This window comes from Bubalus kerabau, chromosome 3, assembly GCF_029407905.1.
Source record: "Bubalus kerabau isolate K-KA32 ecotype Philippines breed swamp buffalo chromosome 3, PCC_UOA_SB_1v2, whole genome shotgun sequence".
In the NCBI taxonomy this organism is placed as follows: domain Eukaryota; kingdom Metazoa; phylum Chordata; class Mammalia; order Artiodactyla; family Bovidae; genus Bubalus; species Bubalus kerabau.
Genome location: NC_073626.1, coordinates 564968 through 589063, shown reverse-complemented (window position 1 = coordinate 589063; position 24096 = coordinate 564968). Strand labels below are relative to the sequence as shown.

The following is a 24096-nucleotide window of genomic DNA, read 5'->3' as shown; positions in this document are numbered from 1 at the left end:
GGAAAGAGCCCAGCCCCCCGGGATCCCGAGGTGCCCGTCCACACCGCTCATAGATGCACTGGGCTGGACCCAGAGAGTGGCCAGCGGCAGCTCTGACCGTGAGCGTGGACCCAGGCACATCTGTCTGCCTGGGCTTCCTTCGCCCCGTTAGAGGAAGAAACAGAAATGTTACGGGGAAGGGGCTTCTCGGCTCCTGGGGTCTGGAGGGCGAGTGCCTGGGGAGGGACGTCCTCAGGACCCAGGCAGCTGTTCCTGCAGAGCCCAGGGCCCTGTGCCCTCAGCAGGGATGGGGCAGCAGATGTTTCCTGGCTCAGGGTCTGGTTATTTTTGCCCGGAGCCTTGTGCTTTCTGGAGCCCAGGCTGCTGCCCACTGCCCACTGGATGTTGGAGACTTGATTTCTCAGTGTCACCAACTGCACGAGGAGGTGACCTTGGGACCAGGGTTGCCCAGGGTGTGGGATGCCCAGTGCACAGCTGGCGAGGTCCTGGGGGGCCACCCTGAGCACCCCCTGAGTCTGCCAGAGTAGGGATAAACCCGAGTGGAGTGGGGCCCGGGAACCCGTTTCATCAGGCTGCATAGGCACAAAGGTGGAGACCCCGAGAAGGACAGTCTGCAGAGGGAGGCCTGGGTGCGTCCTGATGAACCCGCCTCCCGGGAACGGCGTCCCAGGGCCGCCCGATCCACATGCCCATGACGGGGGCTGGGCCTCTGCCAGGACAGGACTCGGGGCTCAGGGCTGTGGGCTTTCTCTGGGCACCGGGAGGAAGGGCTCTGCTAGCTGAATGCTGAAGGCTTCTCCCTGGACTTGCACTGGTGCATCCGGTTTTACGGTGACAGGCTAGCCCGAAGCAGCCCTGGAAGGAGCCGGGTCTCTGTTGGGCTGGCAGGTCTAGGCCACTTGTCCCCTCGGAACTGCCTGCCCGGCAGGGACACGGCAGACCGGAGGCGTGAAGAGCCGCCTCGGGAGCGCCGTGCTTGCTCCAGACTCCCTGTTGCCCTGCAGCTGCTGTCCTCCCGCTGACGTGAGGCCCGGGGTGCTCTGGCCTCACGTCCTCCAGGATGGGGACGGGACTGAGGGTCCGCCCCCTGCCCTGGCTCCCGGCTCCTCCGGGGGTTGGGGGGTGGTGGTGTAAGAACGTGACTCCTCTGAGTAGGAGTCTGCTTTCTCTGCATGAAGTTGGACGGGTAGCTCCCTCAGCCTAGTGTGTGAAAGGGGCTGGGGTTCCCGGCCACCTGCTGCATGGCCTGAGCCCATGCAGTCATCGTCTGCTCCCATGTCCAGCACAGTCTCATCTCCCCATTTCCTTGAGGACAAGAATGGTGACCGACGCTTGTGGGCTGTTGAGCAGACCTCCGGGGATGCTCCCTGGTGAATCAACAGGTGAGCAGACACTGTGTGACCAGACTCTGTGTTTCTGGTCATCACTGTCCACTCAGGGCAGATGTGAGCATCGCCCCTGGACTCTGGAATCCCCCGGCTGCCCAGCCCAGGGGTTCTGGCCACGCCTCGACTTAGAGATGGTCTTCTCCCCCAGACCAGCATGACAGCAAAGGGCGTAAGAGGACACCTTGGAGCCAGACTCTAGCGGCGCCTCCAAGGGGGGCCTGAGGCGGGCCTCAGCGCCTTGCCTAACGGTGTGACCGCGGTGACGCCCCCAGGCCCAGCGCAGCAGCAAGCGGGGGACGGGGGCTGGGAGTTTACGACTGTCGTCCTGCCTCTCTGTCTGTTTCCTCTTCACAGACGCCTTGAACGCGTGCAGTTCTCAAGGCTGTTTGCACAGTCGTACCCAGCGATTCCTTCTCACTCTATCGGCCTGCGTCTCCAGCTCCTCTCTCGGGCTCCACCCACAGCCTCCGGGGCCCCCTCTGCGGGAGTCACGCCCGTGTTGATCCCAGCCTCGCTGTGAGCCTGTTTTCAGGTCTTCTCCTTTCCTGGGAGACCTCTGTGCTCCATCGCTTCCTGTGCCCCCCCCCACCCGCCCCAGCCCATCCTTGGTCTGACTCTGCCCAGGGACCCTCCAGGGCAGCAGCTGCAGCCGGAAACCACAGTCAGCTCACGGCATGCGTCGCACAGGACAAAGCACGCACGTTGCCGACACCAGACAGGGACGGGGGCTTCCGGGACGGGGGCTCCCAGCTGTCCCAGGGCCCCAGGCTGCAGGGGTCCACGTGAAGCGCATGGACGGAGGGGGCAGAGGGTGGTTCTGGGAGGGGTGGCCCACTTTCTGATCACCTCCAGCCACATCGGCCTCTTTCCGCGGGCCCTGGAGGCACTGGTTTTGTGATGGAGCGAGAAAACCTGCACTTGGAGATGGAGACGCACAGGCTGGGTGTGGAGCGTGGGGGCCTGGCCCGCAGGGGTTCCTGACCGCATGCTGGTCCCCAGCCATGACCATCTTCCTTTAGAGGCTCCCGAGAGGAAAGGGCTGGAGGATGGTGCCCGGCGGGGCTTTGTGACCCCAGGGTCCCCAGGGTGGTCTGTCTCCCCTGTGACCCCAGGCCGCCAACCCCCACGTGGCACAACTGTGCTCACGGGTCTTGGAGTTCTCACGGGGCCCCGCATGCTCACCCTCCCTGCCCGCTCCCACTACAAAGGGCCTCGCACACCCACACGCTGCCCTGGCTGGCACGGCCCCAGCATAAACAGAGGGTGCGCTTTCCGTATTAATCACCGATATGAAAACACACGGCCTCTCTCTATTGTTCTGAACCTGGTTCACACCCTGTGTGACTTTACACTGTTCCTGCAGCCCTGGCTTGCCCTGAACTACGACTGACACCGATTCACCAGCACAGAAAGCGTGTTAATCTGCTCTCTGCGTCTACACGGAGCTCCCTGGGAGCTGCCAGGCGGTGGCTCAGGCCTGAGACGGTGCAGGGGGAGGTCAGGCTCCCAAGGGCGGGCGACTCGGAGCCTGCGCTGGAACCACGGGGGGCCACCCTCTGCTGATTCTGCGGGTGCAGCCTCATGCCGGTTCCTAGCCAAATCCCTGTGCTCATCTCCTAAGTCAGATCATTCCCATTAAATCGGGGCATCCTCCTCGTACTTCATCACTCTGAACAGCGCATGGGAGAAGGACACACTTGGTCTGGAGACAGCCCCGCAGAGCTGGTTCTCCTGCAGGTGGGAGGCCTTGGCGGAGAAGAGGCAGCCCCGTCACCGGGGAACCTGAGAGCCTCGAGGAAGCGCGAGGGGCCTCTGAGTGCCACCCCATCGGCCCCAGAGCCAGATGCAGGCTGAAGAAAATAAAACAAGGAGAGAGACTTTCAAGTTCTCAAGCTTAAAAATAAGACACAATTTGCTAAATTTCCAATGGAAAGGAAAATTTATAACTTCTTTTTGAGTTGAAGGTCTTAGCAATAACTTCTTTCCTTAATTCCAAGTCCTGTTTCCACCCATGTTTAAGCCACCTGAGTGATGTGTGGGACAGCACCGTGTGGGAGGCGGCTCGGGGTTCACAGGGCCGGGTAAGCAGGAATCCTTCTCAGCTCTGCAGCCCCACCGCCTTCCAGAGGCGACATGGAACCTCTTTCTCTTTAGCCCTTTCTGCATCTCAAGGGATAAAGAAAAGAAGAAAGTGTGTCTCTCCTGAGTAGTGAAATGGGAAAACTGAACAGGAAACGGAGAGAAACCAGTGTACCCCCCCACACCCCTGCCAAGGCACTGGGAGGAAAACACCTTTCTTTCTCTTATGGGTGGTCTGGGCTCTCAGCTCTGCCCTCTCCTCTGCTCTGCCGGCCTCTGCTCCTTTGAACCCTCACAGCAATGGAAGCAGTTCTGTGCGGAAGTGAGGAGACTGCGTTTTCTGTGATGAGTCACAAAAGGAGGCGTTTATTTTTATTTTTTCAGTTGTGGTGAAATACACACAATGAACATGATGCTCAGCACGCCGTGCAGCCGTCCCCAGCATCCAGCCCTGGAATTCCTCATCTTGCAAAACTGAAACACGGTCCCCAGGAAACACTGATGGCACCCCCGTCCTGGCCGCTGGCCCCCACCCCCTTGCTCTGCCTCTGAATCTGACTCCGCCAGAAGCCTCCAGCGAAGTCACCGTCTTCGTCCTCGTATGACAGCTTGGTTCACTGGGCATCGTGTCCTCCGGGCTTGTCCTTCTGTAGCTTCCGTCAGGACCCCTTCCTCTGTGAGGCTGGATGGTGCCCTGTTATGTGGACAGACCACCTTCTGTCTGTCCACAATCTGCTGCTGGGGTCTTGGGTGGTCTCCACCCATCTCTGTTGTGAATCAACCTGGCCTCACTCCCCACGGCGTCCACACCGCCTCACTCCCTGCTGGCCATCCCACCTCGCTTCTCCCCAGCAGCCACCAGGTTTCAAAGGTCTTTAGTCTTGGCTCCCACTCGTCCACTGCTGGACGGCTCAGGGGGACACACCACGTCCTTTATGTGCACGGAGAGGCTGTGCATACAGCCGTCACTCTGGGCTCTGCCTGCACCACGGTGAGGGCCCCGGCCCTGAGGGTCTCACCCACAGCCCCTTCCCGTGAGGACGGGAACCTCGAGGAGACACAGGGGCAGAGGGTGGCGAGGAAGCCCTGGCTTCGGTCCTCGGGGCTGCCTGTGGGGGCCTGCGACCGGCAGGGGCGGGCGGGACCCTGCAGCGCCTTCTGAGCTGTCAGGCACCAGGGCCATGGGCCCTCAAGTCATAAAAGGAAAGAAAGCACACGAAGGAAACCCCCATCTTGTTTATCAAAACAACAAAAGCAAACCACGGAAGATGCGGCAGTCTTGTGGAACCCGTGTTTTCTGACCACAAGTGGCACTCGGAGAGGAGCAGTGGTGCCCCGCGTCCCGTGTCCCGCATCCTCCTTGGGAGGACAAGCAGCTGGCACATCCCATGGACTTGGTTCTCGGGGCAGCGGACGGCAGCACAGACCCCCACCTCCCGCTCTCTGCTTCCCACCTGCTGGCCCGACCCCGAGGCCGCCTCCTCCCGGGGGACGTGCAGACGGGGGCCAGGCCAAGGTGCGGCAGCCTGCTTTAATTCTTCAAATTGCTGCTTCCCCATGGGCCTGCGCATCAACGCTGCAGAAGGAACCCAGTGGCCCTGGCTGCTAATTCTGAGTGGCTCCTCCTGGGTGGAATTCCTCCCGGGGCGGGATGTGGGTACCACCTGTGAAAGAGGCTGCTGGTTGCAAGGCCCTGGAGCAGGGGCTCAGAGGGGCTGTGCAATGCGGTGGTTTAGGGGAGCTTTCAAATACTCAGATTTCCAGGCCCCACTCACGACCAGTTAGGAAAAACTAGTGAACCTCTGAGTGCAGAAGCCAGGCGTCCACATTCTTCTAGCAAGTGTAAGCACACGGGCTCTGAGGGCCGTCTCTCAGAAACCCAGCCACGCACACGGAGTGGCATGTTCCCCTGTACAGCGACTCTTGGGACATTATTAAGGCAAGGTAGTCAATGCTGTTTCCTTAAAAGATGTACATCTTTGCAAAGAACAAAGCTGGATGAACACAGACAAAACCTTGGCGATCTGCATCTCTACATAACAGGGGGCTGGTGTCTGATTTTCTTTTGTTTTGCTTCCTTATGTTTTTGAAAGCTCCTCGGCTGTACAGCTCTGGTCACTGGTAACAACAGCCACACCTACTCACAGAGGAGAGGCCACGTCACGTGGCACTGGGCATGCTGTCCTGGGGTCTGGAGGAGGCCTGCCCCTGGGGCCCCTGTGACGTGGGTCCCTGCGTCCGGGGAGTTAACCCTTTGTGTTAGCCCTGTGTCGGGGCATCTCCTGTCCCCGAGAGGGCAACGGTGGGCTGTGTCCCCAGTACCAGGTGAGGGCGCCCAGCACCATGGGGCCCCTGCTTCAGATCCGGCCGTGACCTCCTCAGTGACCCGAGTGAGGACTTTGACTTGACTTCTGGACCCAGTGTTGAAATGAAGGCTGGCACAGACGGGCCCTTCCCCTCCCGCTAACACAGGGCAGGCTTGCTGCCAGATCCCAGTGGATGGAGCCGGGAGGAGAGGGCAGGGGCGGAGGCTCTTCAAAGGGCTGCTAATGAGTCTTCCTATTGTCTGAGTCCGTGTGTACACCTGGGTTTTGCAACCTGGGCTCCCAGGGAGACCACAGAGCCAGAGCCCCCACACAGGGCAAGACAGCACCTCATCTGTGGGATCAAAGGACGGACTGTCAAAGGCAGCGAGTTTGACCGGAAGGCCTCCTCCAGCTGCGGGAACAGAGGATGCGCAGCGGGGGGTGGGCGTGGGGGGAAGGAGACCGTCAAAGGCACATTAAAATGCAGTCCATAGGATAACCGCTCACCCACGCCACACCCCGCAGGCCTGCCAGCCTCGCCGGGCCGTGCAGGAGCGGTGTTGGTGGTTGACTGACACCGTCAGGGTTGTCTCAGTGGGAGGAGGGGAGGGTTCCGCTCAGCCCCCCGCAGGGCAGGGTGGTCCCCACCTCGGAGAATCTCGGGCCGAGGGGGCCCAAATGCCGAGACTGAGCGGCGCTGAGGACAGACCCTGAAGAGCGGTGTTCACGCCCGGTGTGGCTTCGGGGGTTCTGTGGTTGTTAATGTTTCACCGTCACATCCTCACCCCACACTCTACACTGAGCCTCCCAGGTCCTCGGAAACATCTGCTGAGTCTCCTGTATGCCTTCTTCCGGGGCTTTCCGCCTCCTGCCATTATTCCTCCTATATTATCTTCATAATCTTTGCTTTTCTCTTCCGTCTGCTCTCATTTTCCCCCCTATACATTCCATCACTTATTTTCCATCTTTCTTCTGCTCTTTATGATCAGAAATCAAAACCAAACTCAACAAAACACTGTGAGCTCCTGAGCCAGAGTAGAGAGGAAAGTTCTGGCTGGAGTGGGGATGTTGTTCTTATTCAGTTGCTCAGTCATGTCCGACTCTTTGCGACCCCATGGACTGCAGCACACCAGGCTTCCCTGTCCTTCACCGTCTCCCAGAGTTTACTTAAACTCATGTCCATCAAGTTGGTGATGCCATCCAACCATCTCATCCTCTGTCATCCCCTTCTCCTCCGCCTTCAATCTTTCCCCCCATCAGGGTCTTTTCAAATGAGTCAGCTCTTTGCATCAGGTGGCAGAAGTACTGCAGCTTAAGCATCTGTCCTTCCTTTAGGAAGGGGTCTGCCCTCCAGACCCTGCGATGATACGGCCGGTGGCCGCAGGCTGAGGAGCACGTCTCCTGCACTGCTTCCTGTTATCTGGCCGCGGAGGCTGGGGCCTGTGGGTCCAGGGGCGGCGAGGGGCCGCAGCTGAGGCCAGAGGGGCATCCAGGGTCAGGGCTGATTTCCTTTAGGATGGACCGGTTGGATCTTGCTGTCCAAGATTCTCAAGAGTCTTCTCCAGCACCACAGTTCGAAAGCATTACTTCTTTGGCGCTTCGGTGGGTGTCTGACTGCAATAGGAGGCATTGCACTTTTACAGCTGCTTCTAAGGCAGGAGTCAAGCCAACCCCTGTGGGCAGCCGCTGAAACTGAGGCTTGCCTCCTTGAGTGGGAAGAGGGCAGAGGCTGTGAAGAATTGTTTAAACTGGGGGCAAATGTAAAACATTAAAGACCGAGAAAGTGCACAGGGGTCCGTGCCAGGCCGGGCTGGGGCTCACCCGGGAGTGACCTCACCTCCAGGGAGGGGCTGCTGTCTCAAAAGCACATGGGTCAGAATGTGAATCAGACTGCGTTGCCCTCTGCCCAAGCCCACCGCACCCCACCTTCTCACCAGGACGCTGCCAGCACCCCACAGGCTCCCTCAGTCCGCACCCACTACAGGGAACAGCAGTCTCCCAAGGTCTTCGTCTTTCTACATCTTGTACACTCCCACGCCTAAGGAGGCTTCTGCTTCCTGGTGTTTATCAACCTGTCTGAGGCCCGGGACAAGGAAGCAGGGAGATGCGGCTGAAGCCCCAGACGTGAGAGGGCGCCGGGCAGGGCAGCACAAGAGGCTGCCCAGGAGACGCGCTGAGCCCCCCTGGGGGCTGCTGACCCTGGACGCCCCTCTGGCCTCAGCTGCGGCCCCTCCCCGCCCCTGGACCCACAGGCCCCAGCCTCCGCGGCCAGATAACAGGAAGCAGTGCAGGAGACGTGCTCCTCAGCCTGCGGCCACCGGCCGTATCATCGCAGGGTCTGGAGGGCAGGTCGGTCACGGCCGCAGCTACCCGCAGGCTCCCGGGACGGTCTCTTTGAACGTGAGGGAAGTTTAACTATTTTGGAAAGCTGGAAGAGATCCAGGGGCAAGGATGTTTTCTTTCTTTTGTGCGAGGGCAGGAGGGCAGGGGGGGATCTTGCTATTTTGGTGTCTGCAGGTGACACCGCAGACACTCGGGGGAGCCAGGCCCCTGTGGTGCTGCGTGCAGGCCACCGGGGGCACCTGGGGGAGCCTTGGGGTCTCGGGGGGGGAGGCGGAGGAGGGCGTCCACGGCTGTCTGGCACCTTCTTCCGGGTCACTCCGTGAACATCCTCGTGGCAGGCCCAAGGACACTGCCTTCTCAGTGCCCTGGACACAGGCCTGGGCCTTGTTGTCTCCAGGGGACGACCAGGAGACAGGAGAGCGACACGGCCCCAGTAGCCACGTGCACAGGCCGGCTGGCGTGTCCCCAGGATGCAGAAGGTGAGCCGTCTTGGTCTTTCCCATTCATAGTGCACATGGAAATAACCTCTCCCGCTTTCTGCTGACATGGCTGCAGGGTTGTCACCAAATAAAATCATCCTAATCATTTGAGCATCTTCCTGGGATTCTTCAGAGAAAATATATCATCTTCATTTTGATAAGAACAGGCAACTTTCCCATACCCGTTCCTCCCATGTGAAAAGTGAGGTGAAAGTGTCAGTGACTCAGGCGTGTCTGACTCTCTGTGACCCCCTGAACTGTAGCCCTCCAGGCTCCTCTGTCCATGGGATTCTCCAGGCAAGAATCCTGGAGTGGGTTGACATTGCCTTCTCCGGGGCATCCTCCCAACCAAGGAACTGAACCCATGTCCCGTGCGTCTCCTGCATCTCAGGTAGATTCTTTCCCATTTGAGCCATGTTTCTCCCATGGACCCCTGTAAATGCCTGTCAGGGAGACAACTCCCGCGGCGAGCCGGGTTCCACGGCCCTGATGCCCCGTGTGGCAGCATCAATCAGACACAGGTCTCCTCACCCTTCCTCAACGCTGTGCCCTCCTCGGAGCCAGTTGCCCGTGGCCAGGTCAGAAACTGAGTGAGCAAAGCAGAAGAGAGAGCGAGGAGCCCGCCCGCCGGCCTGGCCCACCTGGCTAGGATTCCAGGTGGCGCCAAGTCCAGAGCTGTTCTCTTTACCACGTGGACTGAGTGTCTTGAGTGCCTAATTAAGCGTCTGTATCTCGCAGCACTGGTTGGATTCTTTATTGAATGGTGAACAGAAAGCCATGGAGACACAAGATTTTTCACCTGGGGGAGAAATACATTACCTTCAAACTTGGAGGAGCAGCCTAGTGGGTAAAAGAAGAACGAAAACAACGCTGCACTTATGATTATCTCCTTGAGTCTGAGTTTCCAGTGTACTAGCTACGCTGTTACCGAAAGGCATGTCTTTCAAGTTCACTTGCAATCATTTCACTAAATAAGATGGAACAGCTTCAGACTGCACACCCACCATGGAGCCAGTCCATTCAGACGTCCGCATTTGCAGGCCATGCATCCAGGGCGATGGGTCTGTCCCTCTCTCTGTTCTGGACTGTCCCCCGCCTTTCCTGGGGAGCTGAGCGGTGACTCTGATGCCCCAATGTCTTCCTGCCTCTATGGGGAGCATTTTGCTGGATGTTCAGCAGTGACTTTTGCCCCAAATCCTGGCTACGCTCACGCCTCCGCTTCCTCCGTCTCAGACTGCCTCGCTCCATGGGCGGTGGGAAGGAAGTCCGTTTCTGCCATATTCTGTGGGTCAAGGAAGGCTTGTTTATCCTGCCGGTAAAGTCAACAGGCTGCTGACTTCCTGCGGGACTGCAGGCTCTCTGAGACAAGGGAGCCCAGTGGATCAAAGCCTGTGCTGCAGCCGTTCTGGAAATATGCTAATACAGCACCTGTGGAAAGCTCACAGGGGCCTCTGGCCTCACTGTCTGGGAACCTTGGGGGGGGGGGACATGGCTTCTTCAGGGAGCACCCTGGAGGCCCCGTCACCCTGTCCCAGGACCCACAGCCTCCCCCGAGCAGGAGGTGGGCAGACTGGACTTTCCAGGGATGGTCTCCAGTGGACTTTGTCTGTTTGGACAAGATTTGCTCAGAGCAGCGGTCCTCTCTGAGACCGGTCCGCTCGGGCTGCCTCCCCATTGGTATGGCTGAGGCTGGGGTCCTGCAGCATCTCAGCTCTGTCCTGGAACCCTGGTGTACCTGCAATCCGCAGTTACTATCCATCTTTCAGTTCAGTTCAGTTCAGTTGCTCAGTCGTGTCTGATTCTTTGCGACCCCATGGACTGCAGCACTCCAGGCTTCCCTGTCCTTCACCGTCTCCCAGAATTTACTCAAACTCATGTCCATCAAGTTGGTGATGCCATCCAACCATCTCATCCTCTGTCACCCCCTTCTCCTCCTGCCGTCAATCTTTCCCAGCATCAGGGTCTTTTTCAATGAGTCGGTTCTTCACATCAGGTGGCCAAAGTATTGGAGCTTCAACATCAGTCCTTCCAGTGAATATTCAGGACTGATTTCCTTTAGGATGGACTGGTTGGATCCATCCTTACTATCCACTGAATCAGGGAAGGGAGGGCCTCGTCCTCCTCCATCCTTGGCACTCCCTGCACCTGCTGCTCACTTGCACTCAGTCTGCACTATGTGAGGTTAGAAAGATGCTACGTGCTCAGGACCACATGCTCACAGCTGCTTTTGTTGTTCAACAAGTGGCCAGGATAAGAGATGAGTTTAGGACCTGGGTGTCAGGATTCCTGTCCTGGCTTTCTGAGCTAATCCTCCCAATGCCCCACACCCAGCAGTTCTCTCCAGAGGAGGTACCTGGCTCATCATGGCTTAGCACTGGCAATCGGACACTGGTAACCCGATGATTATGCAAAAAAGTGGATCCGCCAGAGTGTTTCTAATGGCATGCTCTGTTTCCTGACTGTGTGCATGACATGCAGAGCTCTAGCAGCCCAAGAAAGCACGGAGCTGATGCAGCAGTGAGCGTCCTGGGGTGGCTACACCAAGAAAACCAAATAGCAGGTCAGGGGTCACTTGGATGCAGCTGGGACCAAAAGACACCCCAGAGACACAAGGGTTTTGGTAAAAGACCAAATACCAAGGAAGCCAGAGAAGAAAACGGGTCATCACTTGGTTCCCTCACAGAGTCGGCCTCCATGTGCTGACCTTCCCGGCGGAAGGAGCCCTTTGATGGAGAGCCGGGGATGCGTCCACTGCGGTCACGCCCCTCGCACAGATGTGACGCCTCCTCTGCCCACGTGGTCGGGGCAGCACCGCAGCCAATGTGATGCAGCAGAGGGCAGACGAGCTCGGGAGGCTGCCCCAGGGCGCCAGCCCTCTGCTGCCGCACCTCCTTCCTGAACCATTCGTTTGAAAGGATCTTTTTTCTTACTTAGAAATGGAACTAGTTTAGCTCAGTTGTAAGGACTTTTCTCCGGCGAGGACAGCACAGGCATTGTTTCCTGACCGAGGACGCCCGTCTCTCAGGGGCGGGAGGAAAGGCCCTGGGCCAGACCCATCACCATTCACGCCACTTAATGCCCATAATATTCTTGTGAGCTTTCCTAAAAGCCATTGTCTCCATTTTACAGAAATGGAAATGGACTCAAGAAGCGGAAGTAGTTGACCCAGGTAGCAAATTGGGACTTAAGCCGTGACCTCTGGCATCCAGATCCAGCCACGCTTTGCCCAGGTCTCACGACTACCTGCTTCCTGTTATCAGGTCATTGTCACCCGTCAAGCTTCTGTTCATCATCAGGAGAAAGATGGCACCAACTCAGAAATCATTGTGGGTTCTTCCTAGCTCTTTGACTCATTGGGCTTTCAGACTGATTTCAGACTAGCTACCCCAAGAATACATCGTCGTCTTATCCACATTCAAACTCTCATTGTTTGTTTTTCCTTTAGACACATCATTTTAGCTCATTTTCAGTCAAGGTTTTCATCCCTGACACGAGTCAGAACTTTGATATAAACCTTAAAGGGGTTGGAAAGATAGCTGTCAAGAAAGCCCCAGTTAATGAGCTGTCCTAACTTCAGAAGTTGGAAGGAATAATCAAAATCATCTTTAACAAGGATCACCAATCATGGTCTTTGTGTGAGGAAACAGCAGACACGCCCCACCGAGGCTCTGAGCACCTCGATGAGGCAGCTGAATCGTCCAACGCGTCGTCTCGCGATGGTGGGATTTATAAAAGCAAGATGTTTCCACACCTGTGCTCACAGCAGCATTGCTTACAACATCCAGAGGGTGGGTCGTGTCCATTCATGGGTGAATGGACACCCAAAAGGTGCTCCATCCACACAAGGGAATACAATATTACTCAGCCTCACAAAGAGGAGATTCTGACACAGGCTACAGCGTGGTGGACGCTGAGGACACGATGCTCAGTGAGGTGACCGGTCAGGAAAGGACCGGTATTGCATGAGTCCACCTGTGCGAGGTCCCGGGAGTCCTCAGACAGTGACAGAAAGCAGGAGGGTGGTGTCCAGGGCAGGGCAGGGGGACAGGGCGTTCCCACGGGGACAGGCTTTCCACCCACAAGGTGAGGAGAGTCCTGGTGACGGTGCTGGTGGTGGCGGCAATGGGCCTGAGGCCACGGAGCCGTGGATCCAGTGGGGAGGTCAAGTTCGTGCCATGTGCGTTTTACCACAATCTTTTAAAAAGCAGGAAGTGCTTCTGTGGTCCTCCTTGAAGGGGACCCCAGCCATAAGCCTGGGGTGCAGGCAGAGGAAGTTTCCTGGGGATTTATTCCTAGACTCTGTGCTGACGGCTTTATATCTTGGACTTGTTTAATTAGAGACTTCTATTCTTGAGGACTGCCAAGAAATTGTATAAAATTCTTCAGTCTGGGAAATCTTGACGTTAAAAATCAAAAGAAGACCATTGTTTTTTAGCTTATTTTTAACAAAATCTTGTGCATTTTATTTTTGCCAGTTTAACTATTAGCATCTTAAATCCGTGAAAGCTTTGTTTTATTTTTCTTCTGGCATCTCCCTTGTCTGGTTGGAGGGGCTACTGTGGCCCAATGTCAGGGCAGCTGGAGGTGGGCTTGGTCCTCGTGCCCAGCTCTCTGCCTTGCCCCTGAGCCTCCCTAGTACCCAGGCTGCTTCTGCCCTGTCTCTCCAGCTACAGAAGCCACGTGACTCTGTAGCCTCAGAAAACTCATCCTCCCAGGGCACCGAGGTCATTTTCAGGGAGTCAGGGGTCTGCTCACACCAGCGGGAACACACTCCATCTGCTAACCTGCACACTTAAACATGGTGATGAGATGGCTGTTCAGAGCTGAATTCCACATCTCTCTCTCTCTATTTCTAATCGTCTCGTCCTTTTCATCGCAGACTTTCCCAGGAGACACACCCCTTAGAGCCCCTAGGGCTTGAGAGACACAGGATGAAGCCAGGAGCAGCGGCTGTCAGGGACAAGAGGGCCAGTGCCTGCGGGCACAGGTAGGGGGGAGGGGGGACAGGGAGGGGCCCACGGAGCCCTGGCTCCAGGCAGTGCGAGGAGTTGGGTGGGTGAGCCTCCCCAGTGCTGGGGTGACTCTCAGGGCTGGGAGGGGCCTGGTGCCTGTGCAGGTGGAGCTGAGTAAACAGCAGCAGCACAGCGTTGTGGGCAGCAGTCTGAGGGCACCTTGAGCTCAGTGCAGGGTCTGGCCCCATCCTTTGTTCCTCTTCTCCTCCCTCTGGCAAAGTTTCCCCGGGACTTCTTTTCTTCCTGGATCTTGGGTTATGCACACAGGCACCTAGCAGGTCAGATGCCAGCTGCAGTTTCCCCCTCTGTCCCCCCGTGTGGACGGCATGGGGCCCGTTGCCTCCAGTCCCACGTGGGCCTGAACGCTGGGGCCAGGACATTGGTGTTTAATTTCTGTTCTCGGTGGGAGAAACTCAGACAGGGCATCTGCTTTACCTGTTTCCATACGTGTGAAAGCATTTTAGTTTCTTCCACAAAAGCCAAGCCTCCCAGGAAGGAAGCGGGGATGCCAACAGAAGAGCGAGTTCAGAGTCCAGGCCTGGGGGTTCTCACACGAGCAAAAGGGGTTGGCCGTGTCTGCCTGGGGAGAATGCTTTGTGTGCACACACCTGCACATACATGCACATTCCTGTACACATGTATATACATGTACATACACATAGACACATGTATACATATGCACACAGAGACATATATACACGTGCATACATATACATGCATGTGCACACATTTATGCACACATACCTGTGGATACACGTACTAGACCTTGTTGCTCCTCTTCTTTGGTTGCCAAGTCATGTCTGATTGTCTGCGACCCCGTGGACTGCAGCACCTCAGGTTTCCCTGTCCTTCACTGTCTCCCGGAGTTTGCCCAAGCTTGCGTCCATTGAGTCAGTAATGCTATCTAACCATCTCATCCTCTGTCACCCTCTTCTTTTGACTTCAATCTTTCCCAGCATCAGGGTCTTTTCCAATAAGTGGGCTCTTCACGTCAGGTGGCCAAAGTACTGGAGCTTCTGCTTCAGCATCAGTCCTCCCAGTGAATATTCAGGACTTATTTTCTTTAGGATTGACTGACTTATTCTCCTTGCAGTCCAAGGGACTCTCAAAAGTCTTCTCCAACACCACAGTTCAAAAGCATCAATTCTTTGGCACTCAGCCTTCTTTATGGTCCAACTCTCACATAAGGGGCTCATGGTAAATATTCTGCCTACCAATGTAGGAGACATGGGTTCCATTCCTGGGTTGGGAAGGTCCCCTGGGGAAGAAAATGACATCTCACTACAGTATTCTTGCCTGGGAAATCTCAAGGGCAAGGGAGCCTGGTGGGATACAGTCCATGGGATGGCAAAGAGTTGGACACAACTGAGCCACTAAGCGCGCACACACACACACAAACACATTTACTGAAAAAAATCCACATTTAAGTGGACAGTTCAAACCTGTGTTGTTCAAGGGTCAGATGTGTATCCGAATGTGACAGTGAACGATTCGGGACAGTTAGCACACCGCATATGAAGCACAGTGTGTGAAGCCGAAGCCGGCTGCACGTCACGCCGCTGGCGTTTCATCGAGTCTGTGGACCAGCGGACGACTCCAAACGTGCAGCGAGTGGTGCTGGTGCCCCTGGCAGTCAAACCTCGAGGCCGGTCGTTTTCTGCACGCTCCCCCGCTGCTCACCCTGCATCGGTGCCACACTGGCCTGCCTCCAAGTCAAGGCAGGTCCACCCCCGCCCCATCCCTCTGAAGTCCCTGGAGAAGCCACCACCTTGGCCTACTTCCAGCTCATGCTAGGCTGAGAAGTCAGGAGGATATTTTAAAACTGAAAGTCCCTCCATGGCCTCAGGCTGAACCTAGAACAAACTCCTGCCATGTGGCCTGGTCTAGCTCCTGCCGTCTCCTCCTACGTTCCCGGGGCTCCAGCCCCAGAACACCCTGGTCCTCCTCCTCGGCTCGGGGTCTGCACCTGCGCCTGGAGCTTCTTCCCCAGGCCCTCCACCTGGAGCTGTCCTGCCTCCTCCACGCGGAGCTCCGTGTCACCTCCCAGAGAGACCATCCAGGGTCCTGCCCATAAGGAAGGGGCTCCCATCCCTGGCGCCTCCACCAGCCTCTCCTAGACCCCTACTAGGCGCTCTTCACAACCTGCTCTGGCTTGTCTATTTGCTCACTTCTGTGTTGCCGCCCCCACTCCACGATGGACTGGCCACACTGTTACAGCCACGATGGACTGCCCATGCTGTTACGGCCACGCCACGATGGACTGCCCATGCCATGATGGACTGGCCACACTGTTACGGCAGGAAAAGGGCCAGTCCCATCTGTCACTGCCTCCCCAGGACCCTCAGCATGTCCTACGTCAGAAATAGAATTTTTATCACAGCCCAGAACATACATTTTCATTACGTGTGATTTAAGGATATTTTCTGGGCTTCCCTGGTGACTCAGCTGGTAAAGAATCCACCTACAATGCGGGAGACCTGGGTTCGACCCCTGGGTTGGGAAGATCCCCTGGAGAAGGGATCGGCTACCCACTCCAGTATTCTGGCCTGGAGAATTCCATGGACTGTACAGTCCGTGGGGTCACAAAGAGTCGGACATGACTGAGCGACTTTCACTTTCAAGGGTATTTTCTATCCTATTACGTTCTATCCTAGTTCTTTTTCTCAAAAAGCTACTTTTGACCCAACAAATTTTGCAACTCATTGTAGAAAGAATGTTCACCATTCTTGATTTATTTGGATGATGGGATTATATAAAATCTTTATAGCTCAGCTGCTTCAGATGACATGTTTGGCAAAACTTTCAATTATTCTTCGAAATAGTGAAGACTCGGGAAATGAAAATTTAATTTGCATGTAGGGTTCTCATGTAGTGAACAAAAGGAATTTTTATTATTTTATAAAAAGAAAAGAGGATGGGGAGAACTTTCAATGTATGAAGTCATTTTTAGCAGAGCAGCAAATAAATCAAGTACATTTACAACCTGTGGCCTGACAGCTAAGTCGGTGACTCAAAGATGCAGAGGTCACCACACTGTCGGCAGACCTGAGCCTCTCTGGGGGCCGAGGACCCACAGGTCCAATCTGACAGAGGAAATTTTTTATCTTGCTTTGTTTCAAATGTTTTTAAAGTAACTTTGAAATATGAAATAAAAACTGTTCAAAAGAGTAAATAAAAATTATGACAATAAATGTACCAAGTGCCAAGCCTCTCCTTGATTCCCGTTTGAAGGGCTTATCCTTTTAGGGATATTTATGATTATTTCCCTCCCTTTAAAGAAATAAACGATGCACACTTGCACATCACGCTCCTTCAGAAACCTTTCTGGGAGGTTGCGGGGCGTCGCGCCACGTCTGGTCATGCTAGGCCTTGTCTGTTTCGTGGGCCGTGTCCCCGGTGAGCACCCCGTTTATTTAACCAACTTCACGTCGACCATGCAGACTGTGTCCACGTTCTTGCTGCCAGACGATGATGCAAAGAGTAACAAGCTTGACAAACCTCACGGAAGACAGGGACAAGGATTTCTGAGGGGTGGATTCCAGAAACGGAGCTTCTGGGTCAGAGGGCAGGTGGGGGTGGGCAGGCACCCACCGTCCAGGAGGCCCCGGGGCGCACACCCTCCTGTGGGTCAGCAGACGCTCCTCGTCACAGCCGCCGCTCAGGGACACTTGTGGGCCTTCGGACGCTTGCTGGTCTGGTGGGCGAACAAAGGCGCGGCAGCGTGACATGCGTGAAGGGTGATGAGCAGCCATGAGGATTCTGGGCCACGTGAGACAGCGTGAGGAGGCAGCGTCCACAGGCAGGGGGAGGGCTTCAAAGCAGCGCCTTTGAAAGTGGACGGCTGCTGTGACCGTATTAGATCTTTCCTTCTCCCTGCGATTGTATGCAGTGTCCACACGTGTTCTTTCGTTTTGCCCCTTCTGAAACCCTGCGTTCTTTAACTCCTCTCTCAGTAAATACAGTCGCCAAGTAATTTCCCCAAAATGTTTCATGCTGTTAAATGCCTACATTTTTATACGACGAACTGACATTTAACTGGGTAGAAATTACCAGCGGCACTCGGGCCACACTCTCCCTTCGGAATCGCAGCGCGTTTTCACTCCATCTTGAGGCATCCAGGGCTCCTCTAAGAGAAGCCTGACGTTCAGCTTCATGAGTGATTGGCTCCTTTTACAGTATTTACTCTTAATCCTTAAATCTCCATAACTTTACCAAGACGTGACTCAGTGTTTATAATTCTGTGTCGTTATTTTTCCTGATACAAAGCGTGCCCTTTCCACCTTCGGTTTCAGGGCTTACACTTACTTTAGAAATGTTTTGTTCTATTATACTTGAGTGGTTTTATTTTTCTGTTTATTCTCTTCTGTCTTCAGGAACACCAATTATACTCAATTTAGTACTTTTCAGCCCAGCTTTATATAGTTTTCATTTTATCTTTACTCGCTGGCCCTTTTTATTTCCCTTAGCCTGGGTGATTTTTTCATACTACTGACTCTGTGCCCAGTGGTGTATATTCTATTTTTTTTTTCTAAACTATTCATTTCCCCCCATTAACAGTTATATTGTTATCCTCAATTGCCTTTCTGGGTTCTGCAGTCTCCTTTTATATCCTCTGTATCTCTTTTTTAAGGTATTTCTTAACCAACTGTCAAAAGAGTATTTACTCTTCAGTTTATTTGAGAGTGTGGACAAGTATTTTCCTAAAATTTCCTTTTATCACCTGCGATGATTCTTCTTTTTAAGTGCATTCTTCTTTGTTATTTGCTTCTAATTCTCCTTTCTTTCTACTTAGACATTTGTGATGTTCATGCACATGGTCCTTTAGTATTCTTTCTGCTTGTTATTCTTATTCTACTGGGATGGTTTTATCTGGATCTGATATTTGCTTGAACACAGGGTGTAGGAGGGTAGAGTGTTCTGGTACAGCCAACAGCTGCCAATCAGCTCTATCGTCACCAAATACTTTTCAACAAAACCTACCGCCTGGGCACACATGTCCTTCCTGAGGTTTGAGGGCTTCGCTCCATTTGGGTAAAATGGTTCCCCAGCCAGTGGCTGGGCAGAGGGTTGCTGGGCTTGTGACTTGACACTGACTTCTCCCTGTTCACACGGCCATGGTCTGAAATGTCCTGCTTCTGGCTGTGCCCCCAGATGGAGAAGCCCAGGCCACAGAGGCGCTCACCTCACCCATCCGTGGGCTCACCTCTGCCTCAAGACAGGGTCATCAAGTTGCGGGACCTGCTTCCTCCCAGGGTGACTGCGGGTCAGAGAGCGTGCAATGCTCTGGGAGGGGTATGGGGGCTCGCTCCAGATTCGCTTGCAGTTGAGGGGGCCCCAAAATCTAAACAGTTGACTGCCTACACAGCTGCCAAGCCCAAGGCTCCTGTGTCACCATGAATCACTGTCTCTACTTCTTGGCTTTGCCTCTTTGCAGGTGCTTGTTGTCAGGAGGGCCATCCCTTGGGGCCTTGGGAGGCCGGCTGAATCTTCTGGCCACGTGAGTCTCAATTACTCCAGTAGAAAGAAGAGAGAAGCTCCCTTCAACAGACCAAAGGAAGCATCAGGATCGGGTCTGCTGGGTTCTGGTGGGTCTCGTTTGGGTCCTGTGCCCGCTCCTGGACAAAGAGGCTCGGTCCAGGGCGTGAAGCCCTCTGAGGCTCAAGCTGGAGAAGTTTGATTCCACTGACCCTGTATAGCCGGGAGCCCAGGGTCAGGAGGGCGGGAGGACGCAGCTGGGGCAGCCACGCCGTTCCCAGCTGATCCAAACGCCGCTCTATCTGGTGGTATCCTTCCTATTCTTAAACTGTTTTCTCTCCTGAATTCAATCAGAGGTGGAATTCGTTTTCTAATTCACTTTTATGGCTTTCAGAGGTGAGGGCATAATCTCTTCATTTCTGATCTTTACCCGCAAGTCCAAAGTTAGCTACCTGTTCGACTTTATGACATGGATTCTTTCTTTGTCATTAAACCACCAATTCCAGGCGTCATGATCCGGGGCCTGCGGCTGCAGCAGTAATGAAGGCAGGCGTTGGTCCTGGCCTCTTGGAGTTCCTGTTTTGAGTATAAGATGTGATGCAGGGAAAATGGACTTGACTTTTCAACCAGCTTCGAAGCCATGGGTCTGTTCCCAGTAAAGTGGCCTTTCCTTGCTCTGGGGGGGGTGGGTGGCGCAGAGGACAAGCAGGCCCTGGGTGAGAGGAGCCGACCCCAGAGAAGCCGGCCTCTGGGGCTTCCCGGCCTTTGACCCCTCACGGTCCTGAGTGAACTCGCTGCACGGGTCCTCCCGTGTCCTCCCCGCTCGCGTCCAGCACGTCCCCAGGGCCTGGCGCCCACCGCGTCTGGGGCAGATCTGCCCCTCACTGCCCCACCCCGGGGGCCTGAAGGCCAGGCCGGGATCCTGGGGGCTGCGGGACGGCTGGCCAGTCACCAGGGACCCGGACAGAGTCCAGGCCAGTGTTTGCAGCCTTACAGTGTTTACAGCACGTGCAGCCCTTGGCCACGGGGCACAGGCCAGCGAGTCCCAGCCCACTGCACGCCTGGTCACGCCGCTGCCCCGGGAGGCAGAGCCTGGACCACAGACGCGGCAGGCTCGCGTGGGCCACTGTGACCGTGAGACCTTCCTGCTGGGGAGCAGCGCCCGGTCAGAGCCTCGCCCGGTGCCGTGCTGTGCCCCGTCACTCGTGTTCACGTCTCTGTCGACAGGCGCCGTGTTTTTCTCCATCTTCCTGACCCTGGACTCCGGGGCTGGTCCAAGCCCATCTTTCCCAGGCACGGTCCTAGGCCGGCTCTGGCCCTGGTCACCCTGGGGGGAGGTGGATGCCTTTCTGGTTGCGGCCCAGCCTGTCCGTCTTGTCCCCTCTCTTCGGCAGCAGGACCCTCTCCTGGACACAGCCCGGGGCAGAGGCAGGGACTTGCTCAGGACGGGCTCTGCCGGCCGGCCGGGCTGGCGAGCCTGGGGTGGGAGGTGAGCCCAGCGGCCTCCACGTCGGAGCTTTGAAGACTGTTTTTATGCTTTTTGTCTCTTCTTTGTTCATTTGCTGTTTGCTCTCCTGTGGTGCTTCGGTGAAGTTTCTTTTGAAAACCCCAAGCTTTCCCAGCTGTGCAAAGACGAACAAAGAGAAGGCCTGGGCGCCTTGTCCTTCCTGGGCAGCTGCTCCCGGGGGCCAGGCAGGCGGTGGGTGGGGTCCTGGCCGGGTGTCCGTGGAGCTCGGCCTTTCTCACAAAGCGCTGCCTCCCCTTCCACCACCCACCATGAGGAGGTTTAAGAACGAGGCATCTCAGGAAGCTTGCAGATTTGTCCCCAAAAGGGTCCCAAGTCCATTCCACTCCACCCAGCAAGCCCCGCAGCTCCGTCCCCAGCCCTTCTGGGGCTCCTGGGCGACTCTGCGGCCCTGAACTTCCATCCCCGGACAGCAAGGAGTGACAGTGACGCCGCAGGACAGAGGTGGAGCCTGGAAGGGGCCCGAGACTCCTTGTAGCCACAGGCTGGTCCCAAGGCTCTGCCCCGTGGCAGCTGGATTCCAGGTTTGGGCAGGAGAACACTGCAGAGGTCCCTGGGGCTTTCCTGCTCTGAAAGCGGTAGAAATGAAGCCCGAATTTACCATTTCCTCCCAAAGAGGTGACGATATAAATAAGTATATCAAGTAACAACAGCTATTTAGTAAACACTGTGAACTTTACATTCCACATAGAGTCCTTTCAGATAAACTGGGTTCACAAACCTGGCCCCTTTGAAGGTGGAGAAACTCAGAAGTTTGGCTGATCGTAAGGCAGCGAGCAAGGATGGGCAAGGTTGGACTCAAATGCTGGTTTTGGATGTTCCTGAGTCGAAGCACGCCCCACTGTTCAGCATTTAACAGGGAAACTCAAAGGCAGACCTTGTGCCTCAAAACCTCAGTGCCAGGACCACTTCCTGTCTCTGCAGCTGCCAGGGCTCAGCCAAGCCCCCCGGGTGCTCGCCCCAGCCACCCCTGCACCGTGATTGCTGCCAGCCTGCCTGTCGCACCCCCACACAGCTGGGGGCTCAGAGGAGGGGCGGGGGCTCTCTCACTGGATGCGTTGGGGGCTTGACGCATGGACAAGCTGGTCAGTGACTGATGGGGGCAGTGAAGACTGGCTCCATTTATAAGGAGACACAAGGTCATCTTGGGGGGATCACTGAAGACGCTTGAAGCTAGGTTCTGTTTCTTCATTTGTAGAGTGAACACTGATTGTTCCAAGTAGAGCTTTGGGTTCCTTTCTAGGTATGAAGGTCTGTAATGCTAACAATACATGTAAGCTGTGCACGCTTAAAAGCACGTAATAATATGTGTGTGCTGTGCACAGTGAAGGAGAATGAGACGCTAATCAATCTCCTCCTGATTCAGAGTTTAGAGTCATAGTCGATGCTACTAAGTTAAACACTGCGAATATAAATGTCATTATAGGAACTACATAGTTATAAACTGGAAAATGGAAATGTTTTGTGGAAATTCATGTATGCTATTTACAGAGAGGCCCTCCACGTTCTGCAAAGTCTGAGAAGCATCATCACACCGAGGACTCCGGTGTCAGAGGGGTTGATGCAGAGGTCACTCAGGAACGTTCCGGCTCTCCTCGTGAACGTGGCTGTTAGTGAGACGGACACGCAGATGTGAATCACTGTGCTTCCAGAGAATACGAATCTTTCAGACGAATAACACACTTTCACGATACTCAAAGGACAGATTTGTTCTTCCCGTTCTGAATGTGGGAGAATTTCAAGTGGAATTTCTTGGGGAAATCCAGGCAAACAGACCACATAAATTACGCTGATGTATCGAGTGTTTGTGTGATTATTTGCGGTCATAACTGAAACAGGATGGGTTTAGCTCTGTATGTGCAGGTGGAAGCACTTAGGGGGAACCTGAACCCCGTCACACACACACCCTGGGGGAGGGATGAAATGCTCACCGAGGGATAAAGGGCCTTGAGGTTTCACCCACAAAGCAAAGCCAGACGACCTCGGGGAGAGGTAGGGTACTCCGGGACTCTCCCGGGTACTGAGTGGTCTGCAGGAGGTGGGGTCTGCCTCAGCGCCCCTCCGGGGAGTTTCTGAGCTTTGGGTGGAAGGGTTGCACCTCAGAGGGCCCCTCCCCAGCTTGTCCGGAGAGCAGAAGGTGCACTCCGGTGCCCAGGGGCCGTCGCCAGAGACTCTGACTCTGAATAAGCCGGGAATCAATTCTGGCTGCAGCGTTCAACAATCCGAGCCTAAACTCTGCAATGTTCAGCCAACACGCACTTCCTGTGGATCGAGCAGACCTGTGTCTCTACTGGTTCACAGCAGGGCACAGCCTCGCGGAGGCCGCCAGCCCCTTCCCCACCTCGGGGCGCGAACACGCTTGGAGAGCAACTGCGCTGTCTGCCTCGGCAGCAACAGCCGCTGCTGACGGGCCCGGGGACCCTGCGCCCTCTCCTTGGAGACTGCAGACTTGGAAAGATGGGCTCTGAGGCCCCAGGGGAGGGAAAACCACTCCCGGAGACAAGGGAGATTTTTAAAGAAATGTGTAGATTGACACAGCCTGGAGGAGGGCATGGCTACCCACTCCAGTATCCTTGCCTGGAGAATCCCATGGACAGAGGAGCCTGGCGGGCTCCAGTCCCGGGGGTCGCACAGAGCCGGACAGGACTGAGTGACTAACACACGGTAGTTCTACAGTTCTAGTTGCTCCCTCTGGCCTGCAGGCCCTGTTATAAAGGAAACGTCAGCTCTCAAGCAGCAGAGGTGACCCATTGGCTCGGGGGTGGTCACAAGGGGCTGGCAGCTCTTCGCTCAGGACTCTTCTTGGCTCGTCCTTCCCCATCACTGGGTCTCCCTCCTTGTTTAACTTGACAGGCAAAGTTCAAGGCTTCCTCTCCTTCAGTGACATTTTCCGAGGTGGAGCCTCTTGTCCTGTTCGTAGTCTTGGTTTTGTTCAAAAGCCTTGTCTTTCCTGGCCAGCTTTGACCTGCCTATCACATCCCAGACCTCAGCGAATGTGCAGTTTAAGGCGATATACCACGTGCCTCTTCAGATGCACACACTTGCACAGAACTGGGGTGCAGAGAGCAAATGGGGCGGTCAGGCTCATCTTGGCCCCTGAGCATGATCTGATTCTGACTCAGAGCTTGTTTACTTCCACGGCTGGAAACCCTGCCTGGAGCTGAGTGAGCTGTTTACCACATGCCCCCACATTGCAGAGAAACTTCTTTAATGTGGGTTATGTGAGGCGAAGTCTAGGATGAACTCAGCATAATGCATATTCGTGGCTGTAGAACCACTGTGTCACGGGGTGCTCAGGAGCTGAGTTCAAATTCCGTCCTCACAGGGGAGACCCTGCACCTTCTCCAGTTGGTGTGAGCTCGGCCGCCAGGGAGACACATGTGTGGGAGCCAGAGACACGCATGTGGGAACCACTGGGCTCAGGGTCCCCTGTCCTCTTACAGGAGATGCTCCCTCAGTGACTGGTGGATTCTTGAAAACACAGCTTGC

The 24096-nt window shown here is 55.4% G+C and overlaps 1 long non-coding RNA gene across 1 annotated transcript; it reads left to right on the top strand.

Annotated features, from left to right (window-relative positions):
• The first annotated feature begins 12354 nt into the window (after positions 1–12354).
• Positions 12355–22398, top strand: LOC129647379 (uncharacterized). The gene is made up of 4 exons (XR_008712291.1): positions 12355–12383; positions 13475–13582; positions 19042–19192; positions 22099–22398. It is a non-coding gene; the product is annotated as an uncharacterized LOC129647379 (long non-coding RNA).
• The last annotated feature ends 1698 nt before the right edge of the window (positions 22399–24096 follow it).